Raw genomic sequence first — 19488 nt, 5'->3', positions numbered from 1 at the left:
TCAATTTTTTAAATTAATTTTTATTGGATATAGTTGCTTTATGATGTTGTGTTAGTTTCTACTGTATGGCAAAGTGAATCAACTATATGTATACATTACTGTTCATTTATATAGTAAATATGTTTCTAGTTCAAGTGACTTAATTGTGAGCTTTCTGCCTTGGGAATGACGCCTTTTGGGCCCCTCCTGCCCCCTGCCCACAGTGCCCATGACTGATGTATGGGTGGAAGGTGCTGTGTTTACTCTCTTCCCTCAATTTCCCCTGTGTCGGAAGAATAAAGAATTCTTTGGTGCCTGGCTGCCCATAGCCACCCGGCTCCCCCAGGTACATGAAAGAGGGCAGGCAGCTGCTTTCATTTCTAATTTGTCTCCAGTGGAATTATCCAGAAGGTGGATTTTAGGGGTTTCCTGGAGACAGAAATGCTACCTGCCCTGTGGCCTGGCCTGAAGGAGAACTTTTCATGAAATACGGCCCAGGTACTCGATGTCGCCTGGACAGAATAATGAAACACTTCTTACAGGCAATTTAGGAGTTTGAGAAACGGGCAGCTGACTTTCAAAGGCAGACGCCAAAGTGTCAGCAGACTTCTCTTAAAGGTCAAGGCTGAGAGGAAAACCTGCCTGAGGCTAAATGAGGGGAGGTTTGGATTTGGGCTGTGAGTGATGGATTTCATTTCAAGCTGTTGGCACTTTGACCACACCTCTCTCCTGAATTATTAGGAAAGGACTGGGCTTCAAGTCATAGGCTTGGGTATGAATCCTGATTCTACCACTTACTTGCTGTGTGATCTTGGGAAGTTGACCTCTCTGAGCGTCAGTGTTCTCAGAGCTGGAATTAAAATATCACCTTCATCTCTGGTAACTAATAGAAAGATTAAATGTGAAAGTGCCAGGTGCATAACAGGAAGTCAAACCTTGTTTTTCTTCTTTTACTTTTTCCCCCTTAATTGTGTGCTACAAGTTGGGGCTTCCCAGGTGGCGCTAGTGGTAAAGAACCTGTCTATCACTGCTGGAGATATAAGAGACGTGGGTTTGATTCCTGGGACAGGAAGATCCCCTGGAGGGCGTGGCAACCCACTCCAGTATTCTTGCCAGGAGAATCCCATGGACAGAGGAGTCTGGCAGGCTGCAATCCATAGGGTCACAAAGAGTCGTACACAACTGAAGTGACTTCGCACGCATATATTCATATGCTACAAGTCAAGGGACCAGGAGCTTTGCACTGGTCTCATCAAAAATTTTCCATGGCCCTTGGTCAAGGCTTTTGTTTTTTCTAGGCTTCATTTCCTAGATCCAGTAATAAAAATTATCCTTTACTAGAGGCTTGGTGCTGGTTTAGTTGCTAAATTGTGTCTTGCGATCTAATGGATTGTAGTCTGTCAGGATCCTCTGTCCACGGGATTTTCTAGGCAAGAATACTGGAGTATTTCCTTCTCTGGGGATTTTCCCCAATCCAGGGATTGAACCCGGGTCTCCTGCACGCAGGCAGATTCTTTACCAACTGAGCTACCAGGGAAGCTTGCTGCTGCTGCTGCTGCTAAGTTGCTTCAGTCGTGTCCAACTCTGTGTGACCCGAGACGGCAGCCCACCAGGCTCCCCTGTCCCTGGGACTCTCCAGGCAAGAACACTGGAGTGGGTTGCCATTTCCTTCTCCAATGTATGGCAAAACCAATACAGAATTGTAAAGTAAAATAAAAAATAAATAAATTAAAAAAAAAAAAAAGAAAGTGAAAAGTGAAAGTGAAGTCGCTCAGTCGTTTCCAACTCTTCACAACCCCATGGACTGCAGCCTACCAGGCTCCTCCATCCATGGGATTTTCCAGGCAAGAGTACTGGAGTGGGGTGCCATTGCCTTCTCCACCAGGGAAGCCTAGAGGCTTACTATTTGCTTGGAACTGTGGAAAATGCTTTATATGTCCCTTCCTTCCTTCCTTCTTCCCAACAAATCAGTGGCCCTCCACACTCATGGGTTCTGCCTCTGTGGATACCACCAACATTGTGTTGTGTTAGGTACAAGAAATAAGTATAAGTACACTAATAAGTAATAAATAATCTAGAGATGATTTATTGATCACTATAAGTGATCTAGAGGAGGTTCCTAGCTTGTGCACAAATATGACTCCACTTTATTAATATAAGGGACTTGAGCATCCTCAGATTTTGGTCCTGGAATCAATTCCCTGGATACTGAGGAAGAATTGTATATATATATTGAGCACCTACTATGTGCTATGCACATATCAGGCACCAGGATATGGCAGTGAACATAATGGACAAAATCTGATGTTCTTACATTTATATCCTTGCAGAGCAGTCAGGAGATAAATAAAATATGTAAGTAATGTTTATATTATGTTGGATGGCGAGTGCTGTGGACAAAAATAAAAAATGGAAGGGCATAGGTTTTGCACGTGGGATTTTAAATAGAGAAGGGGGGTCAGGTAAGGCCTGATGAAAGGGTGACTTTTCACACAAATGTAAAGGAGGTGAGGGAGCAAGCATCTGCTTGGGGTGGGGGGCTTGGTAGCAGGGAGAAGAGCTAGTGCAAAGGCCCTGATGATGTGGATGTGCCTGCTGGACTCAAGGACCAACCAGGAGCCATGCGTCTACAGCGGGGTGAGCAGAGGGGGTAGGGCTGCCAGTGGAGCACAGGCTTGGTGACTCCGTGGTGCCTGGTTGGCCAATTCAAGAGCTTGTGCTTTTTCTCTGAGATGGGAAGCCAGTGATGTGCGTTTCTTCCTTTTTCTTTTCTTCTCCCCTCCCTCCTTCACTCACTTGATTCCTTTCTTTTTTACTTCAACCAGATTTTTATTCCACAAAATTTTCTTATCTTTACCTTTCTTAAGAAGCTTTCTTGTGCCTCTCCCAGGGAGCTACGACAATGAGAACTTTTCTAAGACTCACCCCAAACGCCAGCTCTCCCTCTTCCCCTCTCATCTCTCCATGTTCATCTTCCCATCTGAGGGTTTTGTGCTGAAAGACAATGAGATTGTTGCTTACATTTTAAAAGAATCCTCTATTATGTCAGTTAAACCTTTCCAACTACTAGAGTGGTTGTGTACGTGCTATAATCCCTGATTAAGTATTTTTTTTTTGGTAATGTATATTAAAATTTATCATATCAAAGAGGCATTGTGGGCTGGAACTTGTCTGAAAAGATAAAAACAGTTTAGGCATTTCACATTTACTGGCCATGCTAGCTGCTGGAAATGAGACAGGAGGAAAACACAGGAAGGGAGTCTCTGCCCTCAGGCTGCTTATCCTGCAGTGGTTTGATGTGTGATACAGCGGCTTACACCGAGAAGAGCTGTGAGGGGGAAGGACTCTCGGGGGGAGCAGGTATGAGGAGATTTCGATGACGACCTCACAGCAGGACAAGCAACCACTTAGCTCACTGGAGTAGGGGAGTGGGGAGGCCACCAAAGGATTTTTAGAGCCATGGGAGGCATGGTCTAATTTACTAGACTCTGAGAAACATTTTATTAGCAGGGGAGAGGTAGAAGTGAGATGACAGTAAGGAGGGGAAGGCAGTAAGCAGGCATCAGAAGCCCATCAGCAAGAGCAGGTAAGAGCAGGCGAGGATCAGAGAGACCCCAGGGCCCTGGTGCTGAAGGTGTGTGCCTCTCACAGACCACTCTCCAGATCTCACCCTGTTTGCAGCTATGCTCGATTCCTAGCTTAGGAAATGGTCCTTCTTAAGAAGACAGAGAAGAATCTGAAGTGGAACTTGACGGACGCTGGGAGTACCAGGTTTAAGTCCTGGAGTAGCTCAATCTCTTCCGTCAGCTGCCACCACCCCTCTTCAGACTGACGAATTTGATTCTCAATTGCTGCTTGAAAATTTGCAAGTGTGTCTTCAAACAATCTCCAGTCAAAAAGTGGAGTCCTGATTTCTTCACAGTCTGATTCTGAAGTAGTCTCATCCATGAGTCTTTCCTGAATCAAATGAAGTTTGTCTAATATTTCTTCAAGTAAAGCGTCAAGAAGTCCTGCTTCTTTACATTTCTTAAGAAAAGCAGTGTTCACAATTGCGCCTGCGTGTCTGCCGTCCATTTCCTTCTTCAGGGCCATTCTTTGAGGTGGGATTGCCTGTTGCCAGGATTGCCTGTTGAGAGAGGTTTTCTCCTTCCTCTTTTTGTTTTCACTCCTGAAAAGTAGGCTTGTCTTGGTTTGGTCCGCTCACTGTAGTGAGAATGGAAGACACCAGACAAAGGCTTTACTGATGATAGATCATTTTGAGGGTCAGCATGTTGTTGGCAAAACACTATAAATTCCTTTAAGTCCATCAGCTTGTAGAACTGTGTGGTCATTCTTGGCACAGAAAAAAATGGTAATTCTTGAAATAAGATTTTAAGTCACATCCCACCGTGGCTCCTGCTTTCTTACAAAGCATGCATTTCAACTTCCTTCCTCTCTTGATTTCTTTCTTTACTGATTCCACATCAAAATTTCTATCATTATTATATGGGTCATGGTCCTCACTTTCTACAACTGCCAAGGAATACAGCAAACAGTTTTCATGAGCAGCTATATTCTCTGACTGTGCAAAGTACAGGACACTACACTTGAGGTCTGTGGGGCAAAGTGCACATATCCTTTTTTGCAACCTTTCTGCAACCTGCAAGACACTGGTTGGGAGCGGGACAGTGTCCTACATGGCCCGCGCTGAGTTCGTGCTGCCCCTTGATTAAGTATCAATAGTTCCTTTCCACATAAGAAAAGGATAAAAAAGGTGAAAACAGAGATACAAGTCCTATTGGATTAGGACCTTATTTAGCCTTAATAGCCACCTCTGTGCCCCTAAAATTGCTATCTCCAAAGATAGTCACATTGGGCATTAGGGCTTAAACATGTATATTTGTGGTGTGTGTGTACGTGTGTTAGTCACTCAGTTGTGTCTGACTCTTTGTGACCCCGTGCACTGTAGCTCTCCAGGCTCCTCTGTTCATGGAATTCTCCAGGCAAGAATATTGGAGTGGGTAGCCATTTCCTTCTCCAAGGGACCTTCCCGACCCAGGGATAGAACTTAGGTCTCCTTCATTGCAGGCAGATTCTTTACCATCTGAGCTACCAGGGAAACATATATTTGTGGGGGAGGATACAATTCAGCCCATAACTCATAATACGTGTTTTTCATCTATATACTTTCAACATATTTGTGCTTTGAAATTTAAAGTGCATCACTTATAGAGAGAATATTCTTGAATCTTGCTTTTTAATCTAGTCTGTCATTCTGTTTTTTTTTTTTTAAATTGGGAAGTTTTACATTTAGTAAGATTATAAATATGTTTAGGTTTAAGATTATCATTTTGCTATTTGTTTTCATTTGTTTGATTTTTGGGGATTGTTTTTCTAATGATCCTTTCCTTTCCTAATTATACATATTTTTGGAATTTCATTTTATTTCCTCTATTTGGCTTCTCATCAATACTTCTTATTGCTTCTTAGTGGTTGCTCTAAAGCTAACAATATGCCTCTTTAGCTTGTCAAAATAAATCTGTTTAGATTGGCTCATCACCTTGACTGTCAATGGCACCCCACTCCAGCACTCTTGCCTGGAAAATCCCATGGACGGTGGGCTGCAGTCCATGGGGTCGCGAAGAGTCAGATAGGACTGAGCAACTTTACTTTCACTTTTCACTTTCATACATTGGAGAAGGCAATGGCAACCCACTCCAGTGTTCTTGCCTGGAGAATCCCAGGGACGGGGGAGCCTGGTGGCCTGCCATCTATGGGGTCGCACAGAGTCGGACATGACTGAAGCGACTTAGCAGCAGCAGTATCACCTTGACTGTAGGTTTTGATATGGAGAATCTGTGGAAAGTCCATCTTTCTCAAGCATCTCTAACTTGATGGGGCCAACCTCCAAATCTTTGTCTATTGTGGATATTGTGAGGGCTTGGATTTATTTTGGTGGGACCAAAGCTGTTCTGTAAAATATGACAGCCACATGTAGCTGTTTAAATTTATATTAAGTGAAATGAAATAAATTACAAACTCATTTCCTTAGTTGTACTAGTCATATTTTGAGTGCTTGATAACTGCCTGCAGCTCATGGTTATCATTTTGGACCAGTCAAGTAACATTAACATCATTGCAGAAGTTCTAATGGTGTTTATCAAGAGTATGCCTGACTCTAGGGTGTGGTCCTGACTCTTATGTTGTCATCATCTTCATGTCTCAGCTGGAGACCTGGGTGTGAACAAGATTGCTCTCCTATGGCTTAACTGTTCTCTGCTGCTGCTGCTGCTAAGTCGCTTCAGTCGTGTCCGACTCTGTGCGACCCCATAGACGGCAGCCCACCAGGCTCCCCCATCCCTGGGATTCTCTAGACAAGAATACTGGAGTGAGTTGCCATTTCCTTCTCCAATGCATGAAAGTGAAAAGTGAAAGTGAAGTCACTCACTTGTGTCTGACTCTTAGCGACCCCATGGACTACAGCCCACCAGCCTCCTCCGTCCATGGGATTTTCCAGGCAAGAGTACTGGAGTGGGGTGCCGTGCTTAACTTTCAGCATCTGTTTTGTTCTCCGCTCTGTTGTAGCTACTCTGACTCTGAGTATAGGCTAGTCCTGGAGCCCCCCATCTGTGCAGTTCACTCCTCTCTGAGCTTTCCCTCACAGTTCCAGCTGTTGCAGCTGTTCTGAGCTCTGATTTCGACCTCCTCAGCTCATTAGAACTATCATGTTGTGTGCACACGCTGGCTCTCTGCTCTGCAGTGGAGGAATCCTCCCCAGACAGAGAGCTGGGGCAATTTTGGGGCTAACCCTGTGAACTCCCCTCCTTGCTGGCATCCTGGCCTTGTGCTGCCTTTTGTCCAGAGCCAGAAAGCTGTTGCCTTAGTCCATTTTGTTTGTTTTATTTCACTGATGGCAGGCATACTTATACTAGTACCCTCATTAATTAGCAAGCAACTTAAAACCACAATTTACATGCTCCTGTTTTTAAAACACTCCATCGCTACTGGGTTTTTCTATTGAAAATTTACTCTGCTCAGTAGTTAGCATCACACTGTCTTACTGGTTCCTCTTTCCTTTGCTCCTATTTTTTCCCATTGAGATCCTCTGGGGAAATTCAAATTCTTTCCTCATATGATACGGAGAATTTAGCTCTCCCCAGATCTTGTCTGCAAAACTATATAGCCAAAATCATAGAAAGTCTTAGCTGAAATAAGATCTTGTTCCCATTTAGTGGGATCTGTCCTCTTTAGATGATAGCTGGAGTTACAGAAAGCAAAACAATTTTTAAATTCTAGCTAACTCACCTCCGTGATTTTTACCCTGAGATCCCCTGATTCTGTCTTCCATCCTCTGGTCAGAAGATCTTTCTAAAACCCAAATCTTACCTTGACACTCTTCTTCAATGGCTTTCCCTAGCCTGTAAGATAAGATCACATATCCTCAACTGACATAGACATCCTTCCATGAACCATTCCTTTCTATACCTCCAGTTCCATCTCTTTTTATTCTACACCACCTCCAACACACACACACACACACACACACACACACACACACACACACAGAGGTATAGCTTCTGCAAAACTGAAATCTTTGTGAGTCTCAAAACATGCCAACCTGTTTCTTTCCTGTATTCCTTTTCTCATTTTGTCTCCTCTATCTGAAATACCCTTCTGCTATCCCCAACTTTCCTGTCTTTCTCTGTACCCTAACTCATTCTTTAAGGCCGGGTTTAGAAATATTTTCCTTCTGAAAGAATTCCCTGATTCCGACCTTCCCAGGCTGGGTCAAGGCCCTCCTTGGAAGCTCCATGGGGCTCCCTCTGTCGTCCTCCCCACACAGACTAGGAGAGGTGGCCTCTGTCTGTCCACTTGTCTCGCTGCTGCTTAGTGCGGTTGTCTGTCAGAGAGTGTGCTTTGTTTTGTATCATTTGTCTACCCAACAGATGTTCGTCAAGGTCATAGTATGAGAAGGTGCTGCTCCAAAATCTCTGCCCTTTGCGAGTTTGTATTCTGATGAGAAGGGCAGAAAACAAATAAATCGATAAACACTATCATTCAGGAAGCGATGAGTCTATGGAGGAAAGTAAAACAGGGTAAGGACAAGGCAGGCACCCGGATGCTCGTGTGAATCAAGTGTCTCTCTGATGAGGTGACATTTGAGCAGCAGCCTGAGTGAAGTGATGGAAGGTGCAGATACCTAGGGGACCTCCGATCTCTGGGAAGAATGAAGAACTGGAAGTGGGAGCTTCTAAGAGTGCTCAGTGAATTGCAAGCAGACAGACCGGTGGGGCAGAGGCAGAGTGAACCAGGTGGGCAGTGAGACGGGAGGGGCCTAGATCCGTAGGACATTCTAGGTCAGCCTAAGTACTTAAGTTGTTTTCCCCCTGAATTTAAGGAAGCCATTGAGAGGTTGTGAACAGCAGAGTGACATGATTTTACCGGTGTTTTAAGGGCTCATGCTGGCGGCTCTGCTGAGAACAGACTGTAAAGGAGCAAGGGAGGAAACCCGAGGCTGGTTGGGTGACTGCAGGGGTGAAGGCGAGTGAACATGTGATTTGGACCAGGGTGTTAGCATTGGAAATGGGTTAACATTGGCTTAGTGTGTATTTGTGGAATAATGATTAAATTTCTTTAGCTCCCCTGTGAGCCTTTTGTAAACTTTTGGAAGGCAAGATCTGTATCTGATTTATCTTTCTATTCGAAGTACTTAGAACAAGGCCTGCCAAATCATAGGAGTACAGTATTATTTTTAAATGTTTTTCTTTATTTTTTAAAATCAGTAAGTTTCTGAGCATGACATAAATGGAGGGAAGGACGATATATGATATCTTATTGTTACTCCATTTTCTAGATGGGCAAACTGAAGTTCAGAGAGGTTAAATCTTAATTAAGTCCTCACAAGCCACAAGGTGATGAAGCCAGTCTTTAATCTCAAGTCTGTCTGAGCTCATAGCCCTTACCTTTCCCATTCTATCAGCTAGGCTGGTATAGAGAAAGTGATGGTAAGGCATGGGAGGAAAGACTGGACGTGAGGGCCCCAGCTATGAGTGGCAAATCCCACTCCTGATGACAGACAGTGCCTCCTTCAAAAGCAAAGCTGTAATCTCTATCATAGGCAGAAAGACCTGCTTTTGGAAAAGCCTCTTTTCCAGGCAGAGTCAACATGCACCTGTGTGACTGGTCCTTCTGATTCACACATGGGGGTTGCATTTTATTTTTTTATTTTTTGAAAATAAAAAGAAAATGAAAAAAAAAAGTGAAATCCCAGTTGCCAAGTCTGTTAACGACACACATAATGGTGTGTTAACACGGGTGATTATCGAGCTGGACAGCACCCAGCTTTCTGCCAAAACAAACCTTTCTGCTCAGCAGACCTGGGAATGCTTGAGCCAGAATGGGACAGAGCTAGGAGGGTGGACTGCAATCTTCCATGGTCTGGAAACAATTAAATGCCATGGCTGTTGGCATTGCTGACTTCCCCGTGGGCTCTGGTGGGAAGGACCGGACTCCAGATCTTCTATGAACCTTCCACAGGACCCCAGGCAAGTGACCACCACCTGTTTCTGGATCTCGGCTTCTCCTCCAGTGGGTTGGATTAATGATTTCTAAGTTCCATCGATTCTAACCTTCTGTGTTTCTGGGAGAACTTCAAGGAACCAGAGGTTCTCAGGCTGTGGGTGCCTTGTGCACTCAAGGAGGCTCCAGTCTGTACAGCAGAGCTGGGTTGGCAACACCAGCTCCAGAGCCTGTGAAACACCTTCAGATTGTTCTACCAGCTATGAAACCTTGGGCATCACCTCAGTCTCTGTTTTCTCGTCTGTAAAATGGTAAATGAACTTACCTTAGAAGGCTGTTATGAGGAGTAAATAGAATACAAGATGTAAGGTTCTTAGCCCAGTGCCTGGAACACAGGAAGTCATAAATGCATGTTAGTTTCTTTCCTTCCCCGATTGCACTCTGCCTTCATCCTTTCTTCTTTCCTTCCCTTCCTACCTCTCCCTTCCTTCATTCTTTTTTTTCTTTTTTCCCCTTCCTCTCCTCCCTCTCCACTTCCTCCCCTTCCCTTCCAGAAGAAAAATCTGTCTCCTTTTGTGGTGCTGTGAGCCAGTTTGCTTCATTCAGTTGCAAATTACTAGACTGCAGGGACCACATGGGGGTCATCTTTTTATCCTCTCTCTCTGTGTGCACAGAGTAGGTGCTCAATAAATGTCTGGGGAATCAGTGATTGACTTGAAGGAGTCAGAGGCAAGCCTGCCATCGCTGGTTTCTTGGTCTCTCATCCCTCTTTCTTCTGATGGAAACATAAAAAGCATATACTCACACTCTTAGTGGCTTGCTTGCAACTCCCTCCCTTCCCAAGGCTATAAAAAACATTATATTCTAAAATGAAACAAAGGTAATGGAAACCAGAAAGCCACGTTTTGCGTGCGATCGAAAACACATGTTAAGAATGAGGATTTGAAATGATGAGTCTGCACGAAGCCATTGGCCATGATCCGCTGTCTGCCTCTCTGCTCTGGTCGGGAGCAGGAGCGTGCAGATTTGCAGTAGCCCCCACGCTGAGGCGGCCTCGGTTGTCAAGGCAGCAGATTGGGCACGGCCACGGGCATCTTTTTCCTTTCAAGCTCTCCTGGAGAGTGCTACGTTATACGGGGGTGAGGATCACGGCATTCTTCTGACCTTTGGAAACATGGGGAAAGGATCCTTTCGGGTTCTGAAAAAGAGGCTCTAGTTCCCCTTTGCCCTTATGATGAGAAGAGTCACTGTCAGTTGGTGATTCCCTCCTGTTTAGATATAAACTGAGGCATGTTAAACCTTTTGAGTTTATTTAAGCAAAAATCATTTTGAACCAGACAGCATCCAATCTGGCAGATGGAAATGAGCTCCAAGAGTTGTATGAAACGAAAGACTTACAGGCAGAAGCGAGTAGGAACAAGGAAGTTATACCTGGCAGGGGTGTATCAGGCAGATTACCTGCTTAGGGCTGGTCAGGTAATTTCTGAGGTTCTATTTCTGGGAGAACCAAAACTGTAAGTTAAGTCTTGGTTTGGTGCACCAAATCAAGACATGGGAATTAGCACAAGTGACTCCATTTTGGACATGTTTAACTCCATTTTTAACACTATGAGATAAGCATTTAATCTACATTAAGTCAATAGCTATTTTGCAGGGTCATTCTGAATATCCACCCTTCTCATTTTACAGGTGATGCAACTAAGTCATGTAGGTAGTAAGTGGTGGGCTGAGGTTATAGCATCATTAGTAATATCCATCATCACTGAGTTCTCATTTACTTATCTATGCATTCATTCAGTAGATGTTTACTGAGTACCTGCTGTGTGCCAGACCCTGTGAGTTAGTTGGAGATACAGCATTGAACAAGAGAGATCGATGTCCTTGATCTTACAGTTGGCTGGCAAAGATGTCGTGACCTGCTTGATGTTCAAGGTCATTGAGTCTGGTGTAAAAGAAATTCCAGCGACTATGAGCCTTTGTGATATGAGGTACTTGGGTCTGAGGTGTCAGGGAAAGTTATCTTGAGGAGTGACCTCAAGAGGGTCCTAGAAGACAGGAGGGGCTAAACAACTAAACTGAGGTAGAACCTTCCTGCCAAGGGAAACAGGTAAAAGGGCAGAAAAGAGCATGAGGTGATCAAGGGAGCAAAGAGGCATGGAAGACGAGGTTTCCATCCTATATTCCATTTCATCCCCTCAGCAACCATAAGGGAGATATTATTAATTATTGCCTTTCTTTAACAGAGCATGAAACTGAGCGAGGTTCAGCGGTTTGCCCAAGGTCACACACCCAGCAATGAATTAGACCCAGTGAGTTGACTCCCCTGCCTATGTTGAATCTAAAACACATAGCGTATCTTACAAGGCCTCTGTCAGATGAAAGGTAAGACCTTTTAGAGACTAAAAGTGAGAACTGTGACCAAGAACTAGCGAGCTCTGAATCCTGAGGCTCTGTGCTGTGGGCCCTGAGGGGCACCGCTGGCAGGGACAGATAAGCCCATGCAACTGTTGAAGAGTTTCATGCCATGGGTCTCCCCTACCTGTAGAGATGGCAGGCTCCAGGGTCTGTAGATGACAGCATCATATTTCCATTCCTAACACTGCCTTGGGGACTCTCTAGACACCCCAAGAGTCTGGATCTAAAATTATTTAAGGTCCTGTGTTTGCATGTGGTTAAGATTGTAGCTTAAGTATTGCCTCTGCCAAGAAGCCTTCCTTGAACACTTCAAGCCTGATGCCCGTTCTTTCCTTTGTTTCTCCCGCATACACCTTCCTATCCCTGCTCCTTGACCTGGTGGTTCTTCTTTTTCACTGTGAACCACACTGTGTTATGTATATTTGTTCACTAGGCTGTCAACCGCTCATGAAGGAGGGCTCCGCAAAGCTAGAGCTCGAGTCCCATTCATCTCTGTGTCCAGTCCAGCCCAGCGTGCCCTGATATTGGCTGATGATAAGTGAACACCCCATTTTCCATCTCTATTGGAGGGATAGCAGCCTCGGATATTCAGGAGTTAAATGGCTGTCATGAGCCTAGAGGCAGGCCATGCTGGAAATGAGATCAACAGTGGGAAGCATGCAGAAGAGCTCAGAGAACATGCTTCTAGGAGAGAGGCCACAGCACCTGCTTTAAAGTGGGCACTGCCCTTGTTGGGTGTTTCAAGCTCAGGTGAGACCCTGGGGAGGTGGAGCCCAGGCTGGAGAGGGTGGGGCTGGAGAGGAAGAGCTGCATTTCCTAAATGGTTTCCATCTGCTCTGCTGGTGTCCATACTCTTGGAGTGAAATCACATTTAACTCCCTCCTGCCTGTTCACCCGTACCATAAACTTGTACCGAGCACCAACCAGGTGCCAGTCACTCTGCTCTCTCCTGGGAAAATAGAAATGGAGGAATGAGTCTATCTGTGGGAGAAGAGAATGGAAACAGATGTGACGCAAGTGCTTTACATAAGAAGGAAGACGTAAAACCCGGAACCTGGGTGAGTCACTTTGGGAAAACTAGGAGAGATTTGCAGAGAGAGGACATTTCAGCTCGGTCTTAAAGGACCAGAGGAGCTTGAAGGTGAAGCAAGGTGTTCCTGGCAGAAGAAATTGCAAAATGCAAAGGCCCAGAGGAATGCCTGGGTGTGTCCTGTCTAAAAAACAAAGCCAAGTTGGTTCATTGCATCAAGAACATAGGGCACTCTTGGGGCGTGGGGTAGAAGGAAAGGAAGACACAGGGACAGGTGATTCAGCACCTGAATTTACCTTTTGCAGAGTCACAAGCACACTGTCTGCAATGAAATGGGAGATACTAACCCCTGATGGGAGTAGGCGATTTATGCTTCTTCGCATGATTGGTTCTGTCAGCCAAGCACAAGAGGAGCCCAGTAGTCAGTGGAAGAAGCTGGATTGTTTAGATACGGGAGATGAGGCCAGTGCAGAGCAGGAGCCCACAGGGCTGCCATACTGTGGATAACAGAGTCCACTATATGAGGACCAAGCATGGGCTTCAGTTAGAATGAGAACCAAGAGCTTCGGAAGCAATGCCTCTCCTTGGTGCTGCCCCTGCTTCCTCTAAGTGAGAACTGATAAAAAGCTCTCCAAGAAGCCTAGATAAAGGAAAGAGGGAGGAGGGCAGTGAAGGCAGGGAGAAGGGAACTCACGAGGATGTTAGGCTCTGTGCACCTGAGGTCCATTGTCCTGGCTCTGAGCAAAGATGGAGGTCACCATGCGCAGAGTCCACAGCAGCCGTGGCTTTGGGAGAAAACACTGTAAGAAACACCCAGGCTGAAGGAACTTCATTATCACTTGCATCCAGGCCCCTGGCCCGGCCCAGAGCACCACATTGACCTTGCAAGCCTCTCCCCTTAGGTGTGTGCTGGACCGGAGGGGCTCACATTGGCCTCTGAGCTCAGGCTGTATGTTTCTTCATTACCTCACACGTTTCTGGCCCTGCTTTTGGAAGCCTGAGGTTGTTGGTTCTCCCTCGCTGCTCTGTCTCCTTGAAAAGAGTAACTCCCAGGTACTTTGTCATCTCCCTGATAAACAACTAGCCACCATTCAAGATTCAACTTAAGAGAGTAACACATTGACTAAGGATAGGGCTTTGGGATCTGTCGGGCTTGTGTTCAAACCATGCTTTTTGTCTTACTGGTTATGTGTTTTTTTTAATTTTTTTTTTACAGGAATGCATTATTATTTTATTAGTATGCTGTCACCCCCAAAATACAGATTAAACCTCTGATCTTCATACACAGGGAGCTCAGTGTGTGTCATACACTCTCCCTGCAGCAGGTCAGCTGTGTATGCGGGCGCATGTCATATGGTTGGCCGATGGAACAGAGATTTTTTTTCACTTAGCATGTTTACTGAATGCCCAGTTCTTTACCTTTAAATGTTTGTTTCCTCATCTATAAAACAGAACTAATGAGAGTACCTATCTCACAGGGCTGTTGTGAGAATTAAATCATATAATGTACGTAAGGGGCTGCAATGTGGTGTAGTATAACTGTGTTCTCCAAAAGCCGTTCAAGCCCTAGCCTCCCTGCACTGTGAATTTCAATGTATTTGGAAATAAGACTTTTGAGATAAAATCATTGGATTGAGGGTATGTTCTAGATCTGAAGACTGGCATCTTATAGAAACAAAAGACACACAGAACAGAGCAGATAGCTGTGTGATGAAGGAGGCAGTAGTTGGGAGTGAAGCAGTTAGAAGCTAAGGAACACCCAGGTTGCTTGGAGCCACCTGAAGCTAGAAGAGAGGTGTGGAACAGATTCTCCTTAGACCTTTCAGGAGGAGCCAGCTCAGCTGACACCTTGATATCCAGGATCTTGAACTTGCAAGAATACTTTTCTGTTGTTTTAAGCTACGCAGTTGGTGGCAGTCTGTGAAGGCAACCCTGGGAAACTAATACACGTGACAAGTACTCAATACAGGGCAAGCATTAGCATTATTGGGGCTTCCCTGGTGGCTCAGTGGTAAAGAACTGCCTGCCAATGCAAGAGACGTGGATTCGATCCCTGGGTCGGGAAGATCCCCTGGAGAAAGAAATGGTTAGCCACTCCAGTAGTCTTGCCTGGGAAATCCCATGGACAGAGAAGCCTGGTGGGCTACAGAGGAGCCTGGTGGGGTTGCAAAGAGTCGGACATGACATGACTTAGTGACTAAACAACAATTTAGCCTTATTATACTCTCTGAAGCCTTTCTTTAAACTCTGGGAAGAATAGACTGCCTCTTGAAGTCCCACTATACCCTGTGTATCTCTGACACTCTTTAAGGGAATTAGCTCCTTATATATTCATCCCTGACATCGAACTTTGAATCCTTGGAGAGTAGGAAATGTGCCTGACTCACCTTGTATCTGCAGCAACCAGCACAAGGCCTGGCATGAGAGGAGGCACTTAGAAAAGACTGGACAAGAATCCAGGTTTTCTGCCTCCCTGTTGGCCCCCGGGGTCCCTGTCAGCCTCCTGCCTTGATAGAATACTCCATGACTGAACCCAGGGCATCTGGTGCCCCTCCCCCACCATTCTCCCACATCTGGCTGAATTAGGTGTGAATGAATGAAAACCATAAGGATCCCATTTGCTCTCTCCCTGCTTCTTTTTAAGCTGCATGCATTTAGAATTAATCAGCCAAGCATGACTGAGAGTTTTGACAAACTCAAAATACTAGAGAAAGAGTTCAAGATGTTTTGATGATCCTCAATGCAAAAATGGTTAAGCTGTTGGCCCAGGCATTTGTTGTATCTGAAGTCAGTGAAATTTTGGACCACAGCAGCCTGCCCAGTCTCCTAGGTGAAGTGGGAGATGCACAGAGGGACACTGATGGTTTGTCTCTTCCTTGACCCCAGGATTCACACTGCCTGGGCAGTAGTTAGTACCAGATGGACCAGAAAGTCAGAATGTTGAGCATCTTCCCAGCGTCAGAGCTTCTGCCCTTGGCTCAGGACTGGAATCCCAAATGCTGCAGTTTGGGACAAATATGACACCACTCACTACTCCCAGGGTTTAGATTTCAGTTCTGGAAGTTCACAATGACAGGTGTACAGCCAGGCCCAGCTGGAGGAGAGAGTCAAGAGGTTAAATGACTTAAAAATTGATGCACAGCCTTCTCTCTAAGAAAACAAATGAATTTCTTTTTTTCTTATAACAAAAACAGTAACTGCTTTTTTTGTCATGTGAAAACATAATTGTAGAACAATTTCTTTGGGAAAGAAACCTGCTTATAATTCCACCTTGCAGAGATATCCACCATTAACACTTTATTACATAGCTTTCTAGATATTTTCTATGCATGCATATGTAGGTTCAGTTCAGTTCAGTTACTCAGTCATGTCTGACTGTTTGTGACCTCATGAACCACAACATGCCAGGCCTCCCTGTCCATCACCAACTCCCAGAGCCCACCCAAACCATGTCCATTGAGTCGGTGATGCCATCCAACCATCTCATGCTCTGTCATCCCCTTCTCCTGCCCTGAATCTTTCCCAGCATCAGGGTCTTTTCCAATGAGTCAGCTCTTCGTATCAGGTGGCCAAAGTACTGGAGTTTCAGCTTCAACATCAGTCCTTCCAATGAACACCGAGGACTGATCTCCTTTAGGATGTACTGGTTGGATCTCCTTGCAGTCCAAGGGACTCTCAAGAGTTTTCTCCAACACCACAGTTCAAAAGCATCAATTCTTAGGCGCTCAGCTTTCTTCACAGTCCAACTCTCACATCCATACATGACTACTGGAAAAACCATAACCTCGACTAGATGGACATTTGTTGGTAAAGTAATGTCTCTGCTTTTTAATATGCTATCTAGGTCGGTCCTTTCCAAGGACCAACTTTCCTTCCAAGGAGTAAGTGTCTTTTAATTTCATGGCTGCAATCACCATCTGCAGTGACTTTGGAGTCCAGAAAAATAAAGTCAGCCACTGTTTCCCCATCTATTTACCATGAAGTGATGGGATCGCATGCCATGATCTTAGTTTTCTGAATGTTGAGCTTTAAGCCAACTTTTTCACTCTCCTCTTTCATTTTCATCAAGAGGCTCTTTAGTTCTTCTTTGCTTTCTGCCATAAGGGTGGTGTCATCTGCATATCTGAGGTTATTGATATCTCTCCTGGCAATCTTGATTCCAGCTTGTGCTTCATCCAGCCCAGTGTTTCTCATGATGTACTTTACATATAAGTTAAATAAGCAGGGTGACAATATGCAGCCTTGATGTACTCCTTTTCCTATTTGGAACCAGTCTGTTGTTCCAGGTCCAGTTCTAACTGTTGCTTCCTGACCTATACAGATTTCTCAGGAGGCAGGTCAGGGGGTCTGGTATTCCCATCTTTTGAAGAATTTTCCACAGTTTATTGTGATCCACAGAGTCAAAGGCTTTGGCATAGTCAATAAAGCAGAAATAGATGTTTTTCTGGAACTCTCTTGTTCTTTTGAAAATCCAGCAGGTGTTGGCAATTTGATCTCTGGTGAAGGTAAGTCAAAGTGTTAGTTGCTCAATTGTGTCTGACTTTGCAACTCCATGGACTGTAGCCTGCCAGGCTCCTCTGTCCATGAAATTCTCCATGTAAGAATATTGGAGTGGGTAGTCATTCCCTTCTCCCAGGGGTCTTCCTGACCCAGGGTTCGGGACTCCTGCATTGCAGGTAGATTCTTTACCATCTGAGCCGCCAGGGAAGCCCCAAGAATACTGGAGTGGGTGGCCATTCCTTTCTCCAGGGTATCTTCCCAACCCAGGGATCTAAACTGGGTCTCTTGCATTGCAGGCAGATTCTTTACCATCTGAGCCCCATGGAAGCCCATGTGTGTATATGTTGCATATAAACATTCACATTGTACCTGGTCAGTTCTCAGAATAGAAATGATGTTCCCCAAACTGAGTAGCGGGATACTCCAATCACACATTTAAACATCTAACTTTTAAAATAAGAGATAACTGGGACAAAAATTGGGAGTATAATGTCATGCTTTTCTGTACTGATTCTTTAGCTATTTATCCTTCAGGTTTTGGCTTTCATGCTATTACCTTGGCAGCTTTCTTGACTGGAGCAGGGTGCATGCTCTGACAGTACCCTGTGCTCATATCATGCTGTATCACAATGCAGTTAGATAGCAAACATTTCCAAGTTTAATTTTTGGCTCTCCTGCTGGACTATGACTTAGGCAGGTGAACACTTCCCAATGCAGCCCACACTTCTCTTCAACCCTGCACCTGACCCAGTAGCCAGTCCCTGAGTTCCAGGGCTGAACAGGAGGTCTGGAACACTTGAACCGTTGACAATGGACCCTTGCTCCATAGACACCTAATATTCCTGTGAACATCTCAATCTTTCCCAAAGGAAGCTGCTGCCATTTAAGCCCAGTAACTGTATCCCAAGGAAAAAGATATAGCCAACCTTCTGGAATTTTATTTGATTCTGACTCCAAGCTAAACCTAGGAATTCAGAACTGTACTGTGGTTTATCATTTAAACTGGAGGGTGGAGGAGGACTTTTGCAGGCCAAGAGATAAATCGAGATCTCACTTGAGTTCTCTTCATCGGAGGAAAGCTGAGCACTAAATCTCCTTGTTATGATTACCCACATCTGGATACACCGCTGGAATGGCTATCTTCAGCAACTGACAGCAATTGCACACTGCTTCCTGGACCATGAGAAGGCCTACTATGGAGCAAGGATCACAGAGAAGACATTAATATTCACCAGTTACACAAAAAAGAGAGACATCAAATTCAGTCATACTGCATTTTTGAGCAGAGCTGAAGACACTATCAGAACTATCAGAGGCTTGAAAGATACAAACAAGTTGCCTCCTAGCTCATCCCCACTCAATTTTTCTATTTGCCAGGGTTAAAGGATCCTTGAGTTGATAATGGTTTATCATACATATGATTAAGCGGAGAACCCAATTGAACTGCTGTTTCAGATGTGGTCTCCTCCTGGAACTAAGGAATACAACCCCTGACATTGGATGAGCAGCCATGAACAGGCAGATACATTTTCCCCCATTCTGAGTCACAGTGAACATCAGAAGCAATTTGCTTGCATCTAGTAGGGAGAAGGCGATGGCACCCCACTCCAGTACTCTTGCCTGGAAAATCCCATGGGTGGAGGAGACTGGTGGGCTGCGGTCCACGGGGTTGCTAAGAGTCAGATACGACTGAGCGACTTCACTTTCATTTTTCACTTTCAATGCATTGGAGAAGGAAATGGCAACCCACTCCAGTGTTCTTGCCTGGAGAATCCCAGGGACGGGGGAGCCTGGTGGGCTGCCGTCTCTGGGGTTGCATGGAGTCGCACACGACTGAAGTGACTTAGCAGTAGGGAGAGCACCCATACGTTTACTATCCTAATTCAGGAATGTGTAAATTCTCCCAATCCATTCTATAATTTATTCTGCTGGATCTTGATGGCTTCATTATCTTACAGAACATCATGTTTGTCCAGTAGCTTGGTGACAGTATGGCACCTTGGCACACTGAATATCTTAAGCTGAAGGAGTCTGAGAAAATGACAGAAGCAGGAAGGCCATTCTGA

At 45.0% G+C, this 19488-nt stretch overlaps 1 pseudogene; it reads right to left on the bottom strand.

Moving 5' to 3' along the window:
* Window positions 1-3678: 3678 nt before the first annotated feature.
* On the bottom strand, window positions 3679-13683 carry LOC120856583 (annotated as a pseudogene).
* Between the last annotated feature and the right edge of the window lie 5805 nt (window positions 13684-19488).

Source organism: Oryx dammah, unplaced genomic scaffold, assembly GCF_014754425.2.
Source record: "Oryx dammah isolate SB20612 unplaced genomic scaffold, SCBI_Odam_1.1 HiC_scaffold_28, whole genome shotgun sequence".
Taxonomy (NCBI): domain Eukaryota; kingdom Metazoa; phylum Chordata; class Mammalia; order Artiodactyla; family Bovidae; genus Oryx; species Oryx dammah.
The sequence above is the reverse complement of the archived record's forward strand: the minus strand, read 5'-3'. Positions and strand labels throughout refer to the sequence as shown.